The 19787-nt window shown below is 41.9% G+C and overlaps 1 pseudogene; it reads left to right on the forward strand.

Annotated features, from left to right (window-relative positions):
- LOC136452233 (putative ABC transporter C family member 15) overlaps positions 1–3035 on the forward strand; it is a 32270-nt pseudogene extending 29235 nt beyond the window's left edge.
- The last annotated feature ends 16752 nt before the right edge of the window (positions 3036–19787 follow it).

The raw sequence follows: 19787 nt of genomic DNA on the forward strand, positions 1-19787 counted from the left end.
TGCCCTTTGCATTGCATCCTAGCAAGTAGATAGTTTTTTTTAAATTCCAAATTATTATGATTTGCTTGCTTTGGTCGTGTTGTCATCAATCAGCAAAAAGGGGGAGATTGTAAGGAAAATGGACCCTAGGTCCATTTACTTTGGATTTTGGTGTTTGATGACTAACACAACCAAATTGGACTAATGAATTTGCAAGTGATTGTTTTGTAGTCCAATAGGGTGCAAGACGTGACTTGGACGAATGTGACATGATGATCCGATGATAAACACCTTAAGTAAGACCCTAGAAGCACAGGAGAAAACCCAAGATATCAAGCAAAGTCCAAGCACAAAGATAGAAACCAAGCCGGATGCAAGATCGCGAAGAAACGAGCTCACAGAGGTGACCGGACGCTCGAAGGTGATCGACCGGACGCTCAAAGGTGATCGATTGAACGCTCTAATCAGTGACTTGGCTACAGCAGGTGTCAGCAGCAGTGACCGAACGCTGACCAGTAAAGTGACCAGACGCATCGATGGCACTGTTCATCATCCCGGCAACACGTTCAGTATTGACCAGACGCTAGCGTCAAATCGACCAGATACAGGACTGTAGCGTCTGATCGAGTACAGAAATGTTCTAGAATGACAAAATTGTGACCGGACGCGTCCGGTGGCATATGACCGGACACCAGCAACGTCCGATCAGTTGATCGTGGCTCTAACAGTCGAGATGATCGGACGCGTCTGATTAGGACGACCTGAGCGTCCTGTCAGTAGTAGAAAAGCGGGATTTTATCCCTAACGGCTACTTTCTCAGTGGGGCTTATAAATAGACCCCCCAACCAGCCATTTGAAGGGTGTGGAGCTGAGGAAACATACCAATGGTGTTGATACACCATTTTAGTGATCTCCACTTGTATAGTGCTTAGTGATTCATTAGGTGATTAGCGTAGGTGCTTTTGTGAAGTGCTTAGGTTGATTAGACCACCGCTTATGCGCTTGCTCTAGGTTTAGGCCTAGTGTTTAGTGAGATTTACATACCTCTTATCACTCGGTCCTTGCGCGCACCATTGTTGTACATCGGAGGGGCTTGTAGTCTTGCGAGATCACACCAACCGCGTTTGTGGTGTGGCTGCCACCGTGTACCGAAGGGAACATAGCCCGCGGCGGTTCGGCCGGAAGCTTGATAGTGAAGACGGCGGGGAGCGGTCTAGGAGAGGCTTGCCGGAAGACACACCGGAGACCCACTTGCGCGTGGAGAATGCCTAGGGCTATCCACGGAGTTACCCGACCGGGAGCTTGGCCCTTGCGAGGGATTCCTTACGAGGGGCTCCAGCGAGGACTAGGGGGAAGCTTGCGCACTTCTCGATACATCGGTAAAAATACCAGAGTAGTCGACGGGAGTTTGCATATCTCTACCTTACTCTTTAGCTTCCGCATTTACATTGTTAGCATAACTCCTTTTACGGTAGAGATAGCAACACACTAGCAAAACCCTTGCACATTTAGATAGTTTATCTTTTGCATAGATTTTGCTAAGGTTAGAAAAAGAGGCCATAGCTTAGAAGTAGAATTTTAAGTTGCCTAATTCAACCCCCCTCTTAGGCGTCATGGTCCCTTTCATTGTGTCCGTATCAACTTCCTCTTCAACCTGGTATTCTTTGTGATGCTGGTCATCCTTGTCTCCTTGCCTCATGATACTATTGACCCAAGTAAGTTCTCCCATAACAAAACTACTAGTACCATTCAATGCTTCAACCTAGTTCTGTAGTTCTAATAGAAATGACAATGTTTTGGTTTTCTCCTTCTTTAGGCCTTGCAGGGCTTGCAGCAACATATGGTCTCAACCTTAATGTGTTACAAGCATGGGTAATATGGAACTTATGCGATGTTGAGAACAAGATGATCTCAGTAGAGAGAATTATGCAATTCTCAAACATGCCAAGTGAGTCTCCTTTAGTGGTTTGAAGACAACAGACCAATGGAAAGTTGGCCATGGTATGGAACCATTCAAATTGATGGTCCCCAAATCAAGTACAATCTCGACATGCCTATGGTGCTCAAAGGTATAAGCTGCACATTTCCTGGAGAAAGAAAAATTGGGGTGGTAGGGCGAACGGGGAGTGGGAAGTCTACTCTCATCCAGGCTTTGTTTTGGATTGTCGAACCATCTGCAGGACGGATACTCATAGACGGAGTCAATATATCACTTTTGGGATTACATGATTTGTGATCTAGACTAAGCATTATACCTCAAGAACCAACTCTATTCCAAGGCACTGTCAGATCAAACCTAGACCCTCTACAACAACATACAGATACTGAAATATGGGAGGTACGCCAATATGCCTTTAGCATCCTTATGATGTTTTATGCTATTTGGCACTTTATCAACGCTTTAACTGTGGTTGAAAATGCTGGTTTAGTTTAATTTTCGTTTATCAGTTCTAATTTTTTAGTATTTACAGGTTGCTAGTAAATGTCGCCTTGAGGAGATTATTAGAGAAGACAATAGACTGTTAGATGCACCAGGTATCAAGGTCTTCCTTGACATTTATGTGTCCCCTTCATCCCAGTTTTATAACTACAATTCATTTTTGTAGTTGTTGAAGATGGAGGAAATTGCAAAGGCAGTCTGCTTGGCCAGAGTGCTACTAATGAAAAGAAAAATGCCTGTTTTAGATGAAGCTACAGCGTCAGTTGATACTGCAACTGATAATATTATCCAAAGTACTATAAGGCAAGAAACAAAAACTTGCACGGTCATAACAATTGCACATAGAATTCCCACTGTGATTGACAGTGACCTAGTTCTTGTACTTGGTGAAGGTAAAATGCTCCGAAAGAACACATAAGATTCTTTTTCTAGTTTTATTCTAGGTTCTGAGATGGTATTTTTAACAAACCTAAGTCATCTAATAAATACTTTGTTTTCATTTTGTACAACGGGGATACTTGAGTACGATTCTCCAAACAATCTCCTGAGAGATGAATCATCAGCGTTTTCAAAGTTGGTGATGGAATTTGTGGGAAGGACAGATAACGTTAGCTAGAGATGACATGGAGCAATAAACCAATCATTAACCATTTGACCTTGCTTAGTCCTGTGTATAGTAGCGCTGTAGCAGTATGGAAGTCAGACCAGGTAACCAGGAAAATTTGATTCGTGTGTGATGATGGGACCAATCGTGCGGTTCCAAGATCCAAGATTCTAACTCGTAGTGATTGTGTCACCGGGAAACACAAAACCACTCGTTCCCGTTCAATCCTAAGTCCAACTTCTTTGACTTTTAGAAAATTATAATATATATATATATATATATATATATATATATATATATATATATATATATATATATATATTTACCACATCAAATTTATTTAATTAAAATTCGTATTTTGAAAGTACATTAACGTTGCTGTGGCAACGAGAGGGCCCATCTCTCATTTTAACATATATATATATACATATATATATATATATCAATATTTACCACATCAAATTTATTTAATTAAAATTCGTATTTTGAAAGTACATTAACGTTGCTGTGGCAACGAGAGGGCCCATCTCTCATTTTAAATTATAAGCAAATCTTCAGGTTTAGGTTTAAGTTTGGATTGATTAGATTGAACCCAAATAACTCTACCAGCGAAATCATTATTAATGTTCGGCCGGCCTACAATAACTTCGACGATATAGGCGAGAGGTCAGTTTGTGATTACTATCTATTATAAGGGTAAAGATGTTCATGGACATTTTTCATAGGGATACTAACTCAGGGTCATCAACTTTATTATCAATAGATTGAGAAATTAGGCATCCAACTTGATGGATCAATGTTTGGTGTCCAACTTGATCGTTAGCGTTATCATCCTCCCTAGCTTGGCCTTACCACTTGCGTCTTGCTAGCGGATCGGGCCTCACCAGCTTGCGTCTTGCTAGTGGAACCAAATTATTTGAACACAATTTAACCATGTTATGCTCATTCCCTTCTAGGGGCGACACTTTGGTGACGGTTTTGACTATGTAAAACCATAACGAAATTATCGTCAACAAGCATCCGACCCTATTGACGGAGCATCCGTCAATGCTAGTCGATAGAACATTAACCCTATGTTACACATGCATGTTATATATGCTTAAACCCTAATCAAACAACATCAATGCATATCATATCATGTCATTTACTCTTATGCATTGTACTCATCAAGCATCATGCATTCATTAGGTGACGAGGGCTGCGAGGAGTTTGTTTTGGAGGAGGCCCAGGAGGTAGAGATCGTCGACGAGCCGCCACCCAAACCCATTCAAGGCAGGCCCCTTACTATGTATCCCTAACTCTTTGCGAATGCATTAATGAACTATAGTTATCTATTACATTGATATGTTACTATATGATTAGGCTACCTATGATATCCTTTGAGCTTTCCATACCTTGAATAATACGATGGTCAGATTTGGCATTTAGTTACCATCAACAGTAATTAAGCTAGGCCCTTGTAGCTTCGTGCATGTTAGCTGGGAGGCGTGCTTGTCTTCATCGTGCTATGGGTGTTATCCATATATTCCTTTCTACCTAATGCAACCTTAACTTGTTTAAGCTGTTCTATAAGGGCTCGTTTGGATTCTTTTATTTTGGTAGAATTAGAATGTAGTTAACAGACTAGACTATTTGGTTTAGAATTTGATATTCTATAACTTTCCAAAGTTCATATATGAGCCTATCTTAAATTTATAGGGTGGAAGATGTAAATTAATTTTATAGATCACCATGCTATGTTTCTACACTGCAACTTATAGCACGCTTTTCGGCTTGCTCTCCTACAGCAGAAATGCAGCACATATGTGTCTTACGGCTAATAGTAGTACAAAAATATATTCCGCGTACAACCATATTAGCTTTAATTGATCTATGCTTAAATTATGATTATTAGAATTGATTTCAATTCCAAAAGGTTCCAAACAGGCCTTAGTTTTTTCCTAAGGGTTTTTCAAGTATAGTAGATTATATTGGTGCATTTGTCTTCTAACATGCACGATTCGTTAGAGCAGCTACAAACATATATAGTTGGTTAAAGGCCATAAGGCCATATACTTTTGTTAAAATTTAACTAATTGTTATTTGTTGCTGTTTTTTCTTGGATAGGTAGAGCCAAAGAATGTGAACTATACAAGTTCTTAATACCTATTGAATAAATCAAAGAACGGCCTCCGGTGTATAGATAGGGCCTTGCCGTTTAAAAGGGAACAATAAAAACAATGGAACCCACTATTTTTTAGTATCCTTAGAATTTGTTATTTCAATGCAAAATTACTGAATAGAGTAAAAAATTATGGTTGGGAAGGTTATAGTAGCAAAAGTCATTGGAATTAATATTTTATATATCAGAATAATCCATTTTGTTATTTATGGGAAAAAAGAGGGTTAAAAGAAGAGAAATAAAAAAAGAAATCATTGTCTTCTTTCCTATATCTTGTATTTATCATACTTTTTAACCTTGGGAGTCTCTTTCTCTTTTAACAAACGTCTAGAACTTTGTATTAAGAATCGGTGGAATACCACGCAATCTGATTCAAGAGAAAAGCATTCTAGAAGGATTCATAGAATTACCAGAACTTTTTCTCTTGGACAAAATGATAAAAGAGAAACCGAAGACACATGTACAAGAACTTCCTACAGGAATACACAAGGAAATAATACAATTGGCCAAATTTTCCTAAAAAAATTGGCCAATTAACCAATTAAGAAGTTAAGTTGTTGCTTATTATTTTACCAAAATTAGAGTCAGTCTCTATTTATTCATTAGACCTAGAAAATCAGAATTTTTTATTCAAAAAAACAAATTGATTTGATTACGACATGATATTTTTACATTGATTACATTTAAGGATCAGTCATGGTCTTTTAGACTCCACCAAGAGTTCGGACCAATTTGTTGCTTCATCCAAATGTGTAAAAATTATAGCTGCACTTAAAAGTACTCTACCATTGAGTTAGCTACCCGGATAAAATATGATGTCTTAGATATGATCAAAATCTAATAATTGGTGAAATTACACTGGACGCTCCTGATAAAACATTAAATTAGCAAAACATCAAAAGAAGATTTCCTCATCCATTGAAAACAGTCAAATACCACCATGAACAGATGTGGTTAAATTTCACTAATGGTAAAAAGAGCATGCCTAATCACACAATGGCAATTTTTTTGGTAATTTGAACAAAGTATAGACAAAGTTGCCTAATATGGAGTGACAGTAAAGAGACCCATCTCATGGTGACCCGTGACTAGAGACCGATGGCCTTTTACAAAAAGGTTGGCTTTAATAGAGGGATGAATCTAGTGGTGGGACGCGGCGGTGGTGGTGGTTTGTGGTGGGGGGGGGGGGGGGGGGGGGGGTGCTCAAGCCCCCCTACCGCCACCGATCCCATGTAGCCCCCTCGAGCCCATCTAAGATTTTTTTTTGCTATGGCGCTGCTTGCAATATTTGGGTCGGGACTAAAGCTGGCTTGCAATATTTGAGGTGCTGCTTTAAATTCTGGTATGCAATGATACAAACGGGCACGCTACTGTGGGAACACATGGCCTGGACTCTTGGTTAGTGTTCTCCTAGAACTGAAAACTGCGGCAATTGGAATACACTGGGTCATGGCTAGCCTCTAGCATGCACCATGTTCCTTCCCGCATGGCCACATAGACCATGTATGGTGTGCTAATTGTATACATTTCTATCTACATGAGTTGTTCAATTAATTATATAAGAACAAATTATTATGTTGACCATCAATTGAAGATGTTTGTGTTCATTCTCCTACGTTTTGCAAGAAACTCCATTCTTCATGTAATGTTGATGTCAGCGCAGATGTTGACAGATTTTTGAGTCTGAACTCTGAAGCGATTTGTAGATAGATTTTTGGGGCTTCCTGTAATGTTGATGTCAGCACACATGTAGAGAGAGGTCTGAATGAGGGCTAAGGGAAGACATTTTCAAGCTACGTACGTGGTGTAGCAACACGTCCAGGCATAAAGTTTCAGACTAAAAACAAATGCACTACCGAAAACACCATAATTACATAAATATCTTATGATGTCAAATTGTCTATACTGACATTATAAAACTAATTGTATGAGAAAATGCAGGACTACATGGACTCATGCAATAATTTATTGCATGAACTATCAATTCACTGTGCTTATATAGGAAGAAACAGATGTACGAAAGAGCGGTGGACTATTTTTACTCTGGCCCATTTTTTATAGCTCATCAAAATCTGCATTGCTAATTAGACGTCAGGGTGATGTGATTTTAGTATAGGATGAATGTGGAATGGTGAAACGACACATCCAATCCATCAATGTCCCAACTTCTGACCCAACCATATCCCGACGATTGCAATTCTCTTCATTTGCCAATAGTCCACGACTTTGTTGTGGAATGTGGATCCTCCCTGTCGTGATCTCTGTGATATTTTGTTCCTTGCATGTACGTACTACCGTTGTTCCTCTAGTTTTCTTAACGTGGAGTATATATAGTCTCTTTTTTAATTGTGACCCTTTTCATTCACTTATTGTTTTTTTATAGCAATTCATGAAGTTATATTTTGTTCGTCAGTTCTGAGTATGGTGCACTGTGCACGTGTGGATGAAGGTATGGAAGCTGTTGTGATCAAGTTGACCGTGGTGATGCTGGTGGCTACGCTAGTGCCACCCGCAGCATTCAAAGGCGGAAGTAGTTGGAGCACCACTTCTCAAACTTGAGAACAATTTGCACCAGAAGGGGGTAGACTTGGAGATCCTCGTACAATTGGACGTTGCATGGAATGTTAACGGTGGTCTGTTGGATGTAGGCATCGGGTTCGTGCAGTTCCCTAGATCCATCGATCCCTACACTGGTTGGTAAGTCTACTATGTGTACTAGGTTATGTTAGGAAAGTTATTTATGTCCTTAAGGGCATGTGCCCCTGAAAGGTCCTAATGGCTAGAGGAAGGGTAAATAGTCTATAAAAAATTTCTACAACAACACTTAGCAAATCGGTTAGACAAATATAAGGCGAAGCGAGTGTTACACTAGCCTACTAAAAATGCAAGCCACCTACCACAATTTTAGTTTCTATAGTATCTATCGATACAATGGCTATGTCACTACACTAAGTTAGTGTGCTCTCAAAGGCTAACTAAAGAGCCACACTAACTTTCAGGTTCATAAACCCGGGGTCCCTAATGGATCTGCTTCCCAGCAAAAGTTGGACCCAGCAGACGACGTTGCGAACGACATGTAACTGCTGGGCCGGCCTAAAAACCTAACGACAGGCCAGAAGGGCAATCCAGTCTCCGACCGGAAGGCCTGGCTAAGGAGGAACGGCGCTCGCTTCCGACTCTGGCCCGCCTCTCCGACCGAAAGGCCTAGCTAAGGAAAGGACAACACTCGCTTCCAACTCCGGCCCGCCTCTCCAACTGGAAGACCTGGCTAAGGAGGAATGACACTCGCTTCTGACTCCGACCCGCCTCTCCGACCAGAAGGCCGGGCCAAGGAGGAACGGCGCTCGCTTCCAACTTCGGCCTGCCTCTCCGACCGGAAGGCCTGGCCAAGGAAAGGACAACACTCGCTTCCAACTTCGGCCTGCCTCTCCGACTGGAAGGCCTGGCCAAGGAGAAACGACGCTCGCTTCCGACTCTGACCCGCCTCTCCGACTGGAAGGCCGGGCCAAGGAGGAACGGCGCTCGCTTCTGACTCTGGCCCGCCTCTCTGATTGGAAGGCCTGGCCAAGAAGAGGACAACGCTCGCTTTTGACTCCTGTAACACCCCAGGTGTTTGGCTTCCACATTTGCACTTGCATTTCATGAACATGAGCATCATTCATCCATTCATGAGTTTATATTGCATGAAACATGTTTTCGAAACATTGCAACATATCGTTATATTTCATGTGTGTGATTTTATGAAATGGATAGAGTGCAACACTCAAATGCAACATGTGCAACTCACTTTAGTGAAATATAGTTAGTAAGTACTATGCAACAGAATCATGAAACATGTGAAACATGACTATGAAACAAAGGTAACATTTCATTGGTTTTTCCTTGTTTCAGTACATGTAATGCTTGATTTTGGTGTGACCTATGTGTGGTGTGGCTAATAATTCTCTTAAGCAACTTAGTTATACTTAGAATGTCATTTGGAACATTGTTCATATTGATCATGTTGCCTAATTATGATTTCAAGTAGTGGTTTGACTTGTTTTGACCCTGAACTCTTTTGTTTGACTGTTTAAAAAGTACAACTTAGACTATTTACATGTCTGAGCAATCTAAAGAAAAGTTGTAGCAAATTTTATAAGGAACAAACTTTGTTTAGAAGCCAAGTCATGAAAATGTGCACAACATGCTCAAAAAGGGCCCACAAGTCAGTGTTGAGGGCTGATTCAACACTTAGAAAATTTTCAGAGTATGAAATACGATTTCAGTTTTGTGTACTCAACTTTGGCATGATTTTTTTCATGATCCGTTGAGAATTAGGCCTTGGTCCTTTAATATGAATTGTAGCTGGTACTTAGGGCTACAACTTGTATCTTGACTGTTTTCGCTGATGACCAACAGATTAGGAGAGGAAGGGCCATCAAGTAACACTGTCAAGCATCAATGTTGGGACTAAATTGGAGCTACAGTGTCCTAATCGGCAATAGAGTTTCACCACCGCGTGGCACCGCGCATCGCCGGCCGCCTGCTTGCTCAGGCCACGTCGGGCCAGAGCACGACAATTGAAGCCCCTGCACGCGACTGTGGTTCCCAGCGCTCGCATTCACTCTCTTTCGCCTTCCCCGCTCATAGCAGCAGCAGTGCAGCATCGCTCCGCCATTGCCGAGCAAGCTCCGCCATCGCCTAGCTCACTTGCCGCCACAAAAATGCGACCTCCAGCTAGCCCACAGCTCCGACGTGTCCTCCTCTACCTTGTCGACCTTCTAGCCGAGCCAGCCGAACCGTAGGTGAGGGCCATTGGCCGTTTTTCCGATGACGTCGCCATGGCCGTACCTCGCCGGAGCGGAGCTCACCGCGTCCAACCACTGCCGGAGCCCTCTCGTCCTCCTTTTTCTTCTTGGTTAGCTCCATGGTGACCTCGTGAAGCTCGTACTGAGCTCAGAAGAGGCATTGGGGGCTCACCGTCGTTAGTACCCCGCACCGGAGCTCCTCCGTGCCGCCTTAGCCGGTGACGAGCTATCTCCGGTTAGCTCTAGGTCTTGCCGGTAGCATCATTCGACGCGGCTCGTCACGTAGATCATGTAGGTGCCGACCATCTCGCCGGAATCCTCACCGTCGGCGAGCTATGCCGCAGCCGCGCCGTCCCCTGTTTCCTTTCACTGACCGATGGGGTTGGCTGACACGCGGGTCCCACGCGTCAGTGACCGTTTAGCTGTAGGATAGTTCAAATTTACAGATTTGAATGCTGTTTTGTGAATTTTGTATCTCCAAATTGGTAGATGCAAATGGTGTGATTCCAATTTTGTTAGGATAATAGGGCAGTCTAGTATTTAGGAAAAATATGACATAAACTCTTGAAGTGAAAATTTTGGATGAATTAAATAGGAACTTGAAATGTGTTTTTAAATGCATGCAAATTGGTTTAAATTATATCTTGAGTTTCTTTGCTCCAAAAATTATTAAATTTTGTGGGTAAGCTATTCTTGCTTAGTAGAAGCTCTGGTAAAAATTTGAGAGTTATTGCATGTATGATTTTTTAGTTATAGATTTTCATTTTATCATTAATTGATACTTGTGTGAATTTTTGTAAATTATCTAGGAATCCTTTGACTATGAAATTTTGTGGGGAGTATCCTAGTACCTAAAGAATGCTAGGAAAAATATAAAATCTGTTTCTTGACACTTTTCACTAAGGTTTCCTAATTATGTCATTTTAAGCCATTATGCCTTTTTCATTTTAGTGTAGACTGTTATACTTGCTCAAATGGTGTGAAATTTTTACAGTAGCCTAATTAGAGTATGTAGTACCTACTGTAATTTTTGTAGATTTAATGGTGTAGTTTTAATATATGTTTACCATTTCCCCTGATTAATTAAATAAATTAAGAAAGGTATTAAAAGAAATGATTTGGTGATGAACACCTTACTTTCTGGTGTTCTTGTGATATGTGTAATGAGTGAGTATAGTTAGTTTTATCCAATTATGTGTTTGCAACATAAGTTAATAATTATTTTGCTTGCATTATGTCCTTCTGGATAGTTCTAGGGACTTTACAAAGTTCCCCATGATAAGTTGGTTTTCTGTGAATGTGGTGAATACAAAAGTTGTAGATAACTAATGTATCTAGCTCATGTAAAAATTTGGTGGTATTTGGCCTAGTAGTTTAGGAGTTACAGTCGTTTAAAGTTGGATCACAGTTTTGCCTGCTCTCTGTCTTGTGAAGACAGATTTCTGTTGATTAAAGAATTCGACCTGGTAAAGGTTGGAATCATGCTTTGAGGTCTGAAAATGAATTATGGAAAATTTCATAAGCTTTCCAAATTGTCTGGTTGCATGTCATTTAGATTTCTAATCTCCAGTTATGACCAGTTACTGTACCGCTATATAGTCCTATTTTGCTGAAATACAGATGCTTGGGTGTATGCTTTGTTGCAATGATCTTGTTGATTGTTTAGGGGCTAGCCTAACTTAGGAACATGCTTAGGTGCAGGTGCTAGGTCCTTAACTAAAGATGAGCAATTATACATTAGGTTGTATAAACTTGGTAAGTTAAAGTGATTTGAATAGAGCTTAAGTTAGAATATGCGGACTGCAGTGAGCATGTGCATTCCCCGAGTATCCCTGACTTCGTTCATGTGCATCCATGATATTTATCTTGCGCATTCATGCAATAGGTGTGCCAGAGGGAGTGACGCTACTAGAGTTCGAGGGAGCCAACCAGGAGGAGGAGCCCGATGTGTAGGAAATTGACGAAGCAGCTGCCGCGGAGGAGTTGCCCGAGTGCCCTGACCACCAGCCTTCCTCTTTCCTAAAAGGCAAGCCCCGGAGCATATTAAGCCTCCCATGTTTTTACAAATACCTTGAGTACCTTTTATTCGTTGATGATGCATTAAGTATAGGAATTGGTTGGAACCAATTGTTGCATGATATATCCATCCTTGTCTAGATATCGCACTGGAACCCTATTTAAGTTCAGGAATGGGTTAAATGCTTAGCCATGCTTAGTGCGGTAGAAGTCAGGTGATTTCCTGTCACCTGTGAGCAGTGTTTTCCTAAACGCTAAACGGTAAACAGTCGGTCACCTACCGTTTAGCCATTATTCGGGCAAAACGTCCCATTAAACGGGCTAAACGGCCAATTAAACGGGGTAAACGGGTGATTAAACGGAAACGGTGCACCACCGTGTAGTGTTTACATGGTGTTTAAACGGGCTAAACAACCGTTTAGGCGAACAGTGCCTGTGAGCTTAGGGATGAGGTGGATCACGGTTGGCTATATTTGTTATCGTGGAAAAGAACCATGTTAATAATGAATTAAGACCGGGCGGGGTCTTGTGTAGGTTTGAACATAGTGACTCCGTCTGTGTCGTTTAAGGACTGATATGCTATACGTCCTCATGTCATGTTGAACATAGCCTGACACTTATCTAGCCGGATGAGTCATTCCGACCGCGAAGCCGAGTAGCTCAACTCAGGGCGGGATCCGTGGGGGTTGGATGCATTTTGGAGGTAGTAAGGATGTGTAGAGAGCCATTGGCATAAGTCCAAGGGGAGTCAGGTGCTTAAAATCCTGCACTTCCCGGCAGAGTGGTTCTCTGAGAATGCAGGGCGGCCTGGACCCACGTCTTTTCTTTTATTTTTCTCCTGAGTTGTACCAAAGGTGACTCATTGCGACCCTAACGGGGGAAGTAGGGTTTGTGTTAGGAATACCCCTCCAGCTAGATAGGAATCGATTTGAATCACTATCTCTCCCGGATAGTGAGAACTTGACTGAGTAGTGGCAACGTAGATTCACTTAATTTAACAATATGGTTAAATGGATGATGATGATGATAATGTTGCCATGAATTATACCTACTATGGTTATTATTGTTTGCATCTTAATCAAATGATTGCTTAGTACAGGTGCTAATATAGATGATAGGTTAATGGCTAAAAGTCACTACTAGTTTAGGTTAAGAGTTGATCTTATTACTTATGCTTTTCCACAAAAAGGAAGTGTCAGCCAGATCCACTAAATTAAGCTATGCATGATCCTTGGTGTCATTTGTTTTGGTTTCCGACGGGTAAGTCTCGCTGAGTACATTCTCGTACTCAGGGTTTATTCCCTCTTGTTGCAGATGACCTTCTATATCAGGGATTCTCTAAGTATTGTCTCCACCCGGTGGGTGACGAAGACTAGATCATGGGTATGATCTCTGTTTCTCTCATCTGAATGCTTTTGCCGGTTGTGATCAGCAAACCAGTATTTGTATTTGAACTCAGGTGTGTAAGTCAAACAATTTGTTCCGCATACTTTACAACACTTGTTTTGTAATAACGATGACTCTGAGGTGATGTAATCTATTTGCAAATCATCTGCGAAATGTTGTAACGTATGATATGCTATGTTGAATTACTATGATCTTGGTTGTATGCAAGTTGGTTTGAAATCCTTTGAGATTTTAGTTGACTACCGGGTTTATATGGGCTCAAGTGCGAGAATTTGATCGTTTCAGCGATTGTTTTTGTACTTGTGCTCTTATAAATTGGTCGGTTCTGTGACAGCTGGCATTAGAGCTAGATTCAACACTAAACATGTCATATGAGTATTTAAAACAAAAGCTTTTGTTGTGAAAATGGTTTTCCAACTTATAGTTATATATAAGTGTTCAAAAATAAAAAATTTTATGGTGTACTGGTGATCACATCCCTTGTAGCCCACTTAAGGACTTCTAGGTGGCTTATATATAAGTACTAACTTGGGGGAAATTGATTGTTTCTATTTCGTCGTCCATGTGGCGTGATATTGCATGGGTGCCATTCGCTTGAATGGTAATATATGGATCAATTGCCTCTACGATAAGGTAAGTGTGAGTTGTGAGAGCATGACCATCCAACCGTCGGTCTAGGGGAGAGTTAGTTGTGGTTACTGGAGTATCTACATGTTGCATACATGTAAATATGAAGGTACTTAATTGTGGGTACATCTGTCGGGTAGTTTGGATACCAAAGTATATATATCTAGGGATGTATATATGGAGAGTATCTTAGTTACTACTTTTGTTATTTGCATTATATCTTGTTGGGTTGGGCTGCAATGAAGTTTTCTGTAGGTACGCTAACAATGCACCATGTAGATCGACTAGTTACCGCTAATTGAGAGAATGTATGTATGCCACCGTATAATCCGCTAAAACTTAAATTTTCTTAGGTTTGTGAGGACGTACGGAATGAGCATGCATCATATTCACTCATGTCATTCATATTGCATCACTCCCTCCCTTATAATTGGTTATCCTATGTATTAAGTTCTAACTCTCAGCAAAATAATCCTCTCACGTGAGTTGCATCCCTTTTTGATATAGATGGCCGCGCCCATGTTTCCTACTGGTAGCAGCACCTTTTTGGACCAGTTCGGTACTCCCACCTTGCTCTGGAGGGTGCTCAGTTCAGTTGGGTACCTGGAGGCACCCCGCTACATGAGGAGGTAGGCGGTACCATTGGGAGACATACCTTGGTACGTGGTGACCTTTATAGTGCCGCAGAACCCCACGAGGCCATTGTGGCATGGGTGGAGCATTAAGACTAATGGGCAAAGCCCATGGGAAGCCGCTCAAGTTGCTGCCCTTGATGTGCTGATGGATATAGCATAGAGCTTCGGGGATGAGCTAGTGGGTGGACCAGCTTCATCCATTCCCCGAGTGGCTCCTACTGAGGCTGAGTGGACCCAAGAAGTTGGCTAGGCCTTGGTTCGAGGCCGTGGCGAACATGTGCAGAGCGACAATGCTGGAATGAGTGCTATGATGGCAGTCTTGAAGCTTTGCCGAGTCAGGCAAAACACCCTTTTCTAGTGTGCTAGAAGAAGCTGGCAAGGCAATGGCAGCCCAGCATAAGTTTAGGTTGCGTGCCTACAAGTATCGCCGTAGGGCGGATGCATGTGGACGAGCTCAGCAAGAAGTAGATGAGATTCGAGGTATTGCAAATTATCGCCTGCAATAGTGGGGCCAAACAGCACGCGAGAGAGACGAGCTACATAACCAGCTGATGAACCTCACTATAGAGAGAGATGAGGTAGCACAAGAGTTGGATCGTGTGACCCATCACAGAGATGCAGCTTTAGAGTTAGTAGAAGAAAGACGTCAGGGTTGGATTATGGCTAACCAAAATGCTTTCCACAAGGAGCAAGAACTCCAAGAACGGCTTGAAGAGCTTTAGGTTGAACACCATCAATTGAACAACCGTCTATTTCCTATTCCTCACCCCATACCAAGGTATCCTAATGTGGGTGGACCTCAAGTGATTAAGGCCAATGATGAAGAAGAGGACGTGTAGATGGATGACAATGCAGCTGAGCCTGTAGATGAAGAAGAAGAGGAAGACCCAGAAGAAGTCCAAGGTGTCTCCGATGTTGATAGTGATCACTTTGATGAGTAGTTCATTAGCAAGTCTCACTAGTTTAAGCTTTTGCAGTCATTGATGTAATGAACTTTAGTACAATGACTGATGTTGGATGTACCTTTTGAATTTGAACTTAGCATGTGATGTACTTTAATTCGCTCCCTTCGGGATGCGTACCTTGATGGTTAAGTTTAAAACTTGTCATGTTAGAATGCACTACGTATGGCGCTAGTAAGCTGATTGATGATGTGGCGATTGGAGAATGAATTATTGCCTCTGTTTATTGTATGAAGTTTTCATTCTCTCCAGTAAATTCAGTTTGGCATAATTACATTGTTCCTCTCCAATGTGCTAACATCACCAATAATTACTGGTTGCGCATGGTTGTAGATGCCTCGCACTCATTCCACTGGTGCGGCTGGTGATGATGATGACCTTCCACCGCCACCACCACCCACACCAACAGAATTGATGGCAATTCTTGCAGAAGGACAGCGCACTATGGCTGAGGCTCTCCACACAATTGCAAATCATGATGGTCGTGGTGCACGCCAAGGACCAGAACCAAATCAATACAGTGACTTCAAAGATTTCCTTGACATGAAACCCCTAATCTTCAAGGAGGCTGAGGAGCCCCTACAAGCCGATGAGTGGTTAAACACTCTTGAGTAGAAGTTCCGTCTTCTTCACTTGACTGAGGTGCTGAAGACTGAGTATGCATCTCACCAACTGCATGGGTCAGCTAGTATTTGGTGGAGTCATCATCGGTCCACTATGCCCGCTAATGCCCAAATCACTTGGGATCAGTTCAAGTCTGCTTTCAGGGGAAATTATATTCCTCCTAGTCTCATGGCAATCAAGCATACAGAGTTCATGAAGCTGACCTAGGGGAACAAGAGCTTGAATGAATACCTACAGGCTTTCAATAATCTTGCAAGGTATGCTACCGAGTTTGTTGACACTAATGCCAAAAAGATCGCTAGTTTCAAGCGGGGACTTAGCCCCAAATTGATAAAGACCATGGGAAATTGCAAGTGTGCTCATTTTAATGAGTTTGTAAGTGATGCTTTATCGTAAGAGAACAACAATGTTGTATATGCTACTTCGAAGAATCATAAGAGGGCCTATGAGGTGGGTGCCTCACAATCCAAGGCTCTAGTCACACAAAGGGCTCCGTTCTGTCCTCTAGCATCAGCCGCTAAGTTTCATCCACCGCTGAAGAAAAATCTAGGCAAGACTAGGTTTTGCAAGGTGTTTACAATTGCTCTTCCTAAGGGCACTACCAGTCAAGGCAGTTCCAATGTGCCGCCAAGTAACATGCCATGCTGGAACTGCAACAAGATCGGTCACTAGGCAAGGACGTGTCCTTACCCTAAGAAGAATAACTACCAAGGTGGCCGTCAGGGGTAGGTGAACCACACTAATATTACTGATATTCCTTCAGGAGAGGTAGTAACTGCTGGTAAGTTTTTGGTTGATCAACACCCCGTAGTTGTACTATTTGATTCGGGTGCTTCACATTCTTTTATTAGTCCCACATTTGCATCTAAGTTCATGCAAAAAACATACACTGTTGAGGGTGAGGGTTACTATATTAGGGTTGCCAGTGGTACTATCCCAACCAAGCTTGTAGTTGGGGACGTACAATTGGAGATAGAGGGGCAAAGTTATCTAGTTGCTCTGGTACTTTTACCGGGGCTGGGTATCAATTTGATATTGGGAATGAACTGGATGAGCAATCATGGAGTGCTTATTGATACATCGACTAGAGTAGTCATGCTCAGAGATCCTGATAATCAGGAGGGTTTTCTAGTGCAGCTACCTAGGGACATCAATCTTTCTTGTGCAGCTAATGCGGTGCAAGTAAAGGCTATGGCAGATATCCCTGTCGTGTGTGAGTTTCCAGATGTTTTTCCTGATGATTTGCCTAGATCGCCCCTGGATCGAGACATGGAGTTCAAGATAGAGTTGCTACCTGGTACAATGCCCATCTCTAGAAGGCCTTATAGGATGCCTCCCAATGAACTAGCTGAACTTAAGACCTAGTTGAATGAACTTCTAAAGAAAGGCCTTATCCATCCTAGTTCATCTCTGTGGGGGTGCCCAGCTATCTTTGTAAAGAAGAAGGATCAATCACTATGCATGTGTGTAGATTATAGACCCTTGAATGTAGTTACAATCAAGAATAAGTACCCTCTGCCATGCATAGATATCTTATTTGATCAGTTGTCTAAAGCAAAAGTCTTTTCCAAGATTGATTTGAGATCTGGTTATCATCAAATCAAAATTCAGCCTGAGGATGTTCCAAAAACTGCATTCTCTACAAGATATGGTCTATATGAGTATCTTGTTATGTCTTTTGGATTGACCAATGCCCCTGCACATTTTATGTATCTGATGAATTTGGTGTTTATGCCCGAGTTGGACAAATTTGTGGTGGTATTTATAGATGATATCCTGGTTTATTCGGAGAACAAAGAAGACCATGTTGAACATTTGCGAGTGGTTCTCACTAGATTGCGAGAACACCAACTTTATGCAAAGTTCAACAAATATGAATTCTGGCTTCATGAGGTACCTTTTCTTAGACACGTGTTGTCCGATGGTGGAATTATGGTTGATCCCACCAAGGTGCAAGAAGTGTTGAACTAGAAGGCTCCAATCTCGGTGCACGAGGTTCAGAGTTTTCTGGGGTTGGCTGGCTATTATCATCGCTTCATTCTGGATTTCTCTAAAATAGCCAAGCCTATGACTCGGTTGCTGCAAAAAGATATGAAGTTTGTCTGGACTTCCGAGTGTGATGCGGCTTTCCACACCCTATGAACTCTTCTAACTTTGGCTCCGGTTTTGGTGCAACTAGATATCGAGAAACCTTTTGATGTGTTCTATGATGCATCAGGTATAGGTTTAGGAGGTGTTCTTATGCAAGAGGGTAGAGTCATTGCTTATACCTCTCGCTAACTTTGGAAGCATGAGGTGAACTATCCAACGCATGACTTAGAACTCGCTGTAGTTGTTCATGCTTTGAAGGCATGGAGACATTATTTGCTCGGCAATGTGTGCAATATCTACACTGATCATAAAAGCCTCAAGTATATCTTCACTCAACCAGAGTTGAATATGCGTCAGAGAAGATGGCTCGAGTTGATCAAGGATTATAACCTTTTAGTGCACTATCACCCTGGCAAGGCAAACATCATCGCGGATGCTTTAAGCAGGAAATCTCATTGCCACTCTTTGATTGAAAGTGACTTCCATTTGTCAAAACTCCTTCATCCTACCGTCCTTTACAACATCACTGTCAGTTGTACTCTATAGAGTCGAATTATCGAGCTGCAGAAGATAGATTCAGGTGTGTTCCACATCAAGCGCAAGATGAAAGAGCAAGAAACTAAGCATTTTCGAGTAGATGAGGATGGCGTGTTATGGTTCAAGGATAGGTTGGTGGTTCCGAAGGATAGAGAGCTTAGAAATCAAATCATATCCGAAGCCCATTCCTCTAAATTATCTATTCATCCTAGTAGTAGTAAAATGTATCATGATTTGAAACCTCGCTTTTGGTGGACCAAAATGAAGAAAGCGATAGCCGCTTATGTGGCTAGGTGCGACACTTGTTGTCGAGTCAAAGCTGTGCACATGAAAGCTGGATTACTTCAGCCACTCTCTATTCTAGGTTGGAAATGGGAGGAGATAAGTATGGATTTTATTGTTGGACTCCCTACTACTCAGAGGAATTTTAACTCCATTTGGGTGATTGTAGACCGTCTGACCAAGTCTGCACACTTCATTCCTGTCCGCATAGATTTCCGTCCAACCGACTATGCAGAGTTGTATTTTAATCAGATAGTCCAACTTCATGGGATACCTCGTACTATTGTTTCTGATAGAGGACCATAGTTCACTGCTCGCTTTTGGGAGCACTTACATGGATTATTAGGGACTAAGTTAGTAAGAAGCTATGCCTATCATCCGCAAACCAATGGGCAAACTGAACGAGTGAATCAAATCTTAGAAGATATGTTGAGAGCATGTGTCATCTCAGCTAAGGGTTCATGGGAAAAGTGGTTGCCCCTAGCTGAATTCTCGTACAATAATAGTTATCAAGAGAGTATCAAGATGGCACCGTTTGAAGCTTTGTATGGCCGAAAGTGTAGAACCCCGTTAAATTGGGTAGAAGCCAGTGAAAGGAGATATTATGGAATTGATTTTGTTCGAGAAGCCGAAGA

The sequence above is a fragment of the Miscanthus floridulus genome, chromosome 5 (genome assembly GCF_019320115.1).
Source record: "Miscanthus floridulus cultivar M001 chromosome 5, ASM1932011v1, whole genome shotgun sequence".
NCBI lineage: Eukaryota > Viridiplantae > Streptophyta > Magnoliopsida > Poales > Poaceae > Miscanthus > Miscanthus floridulus.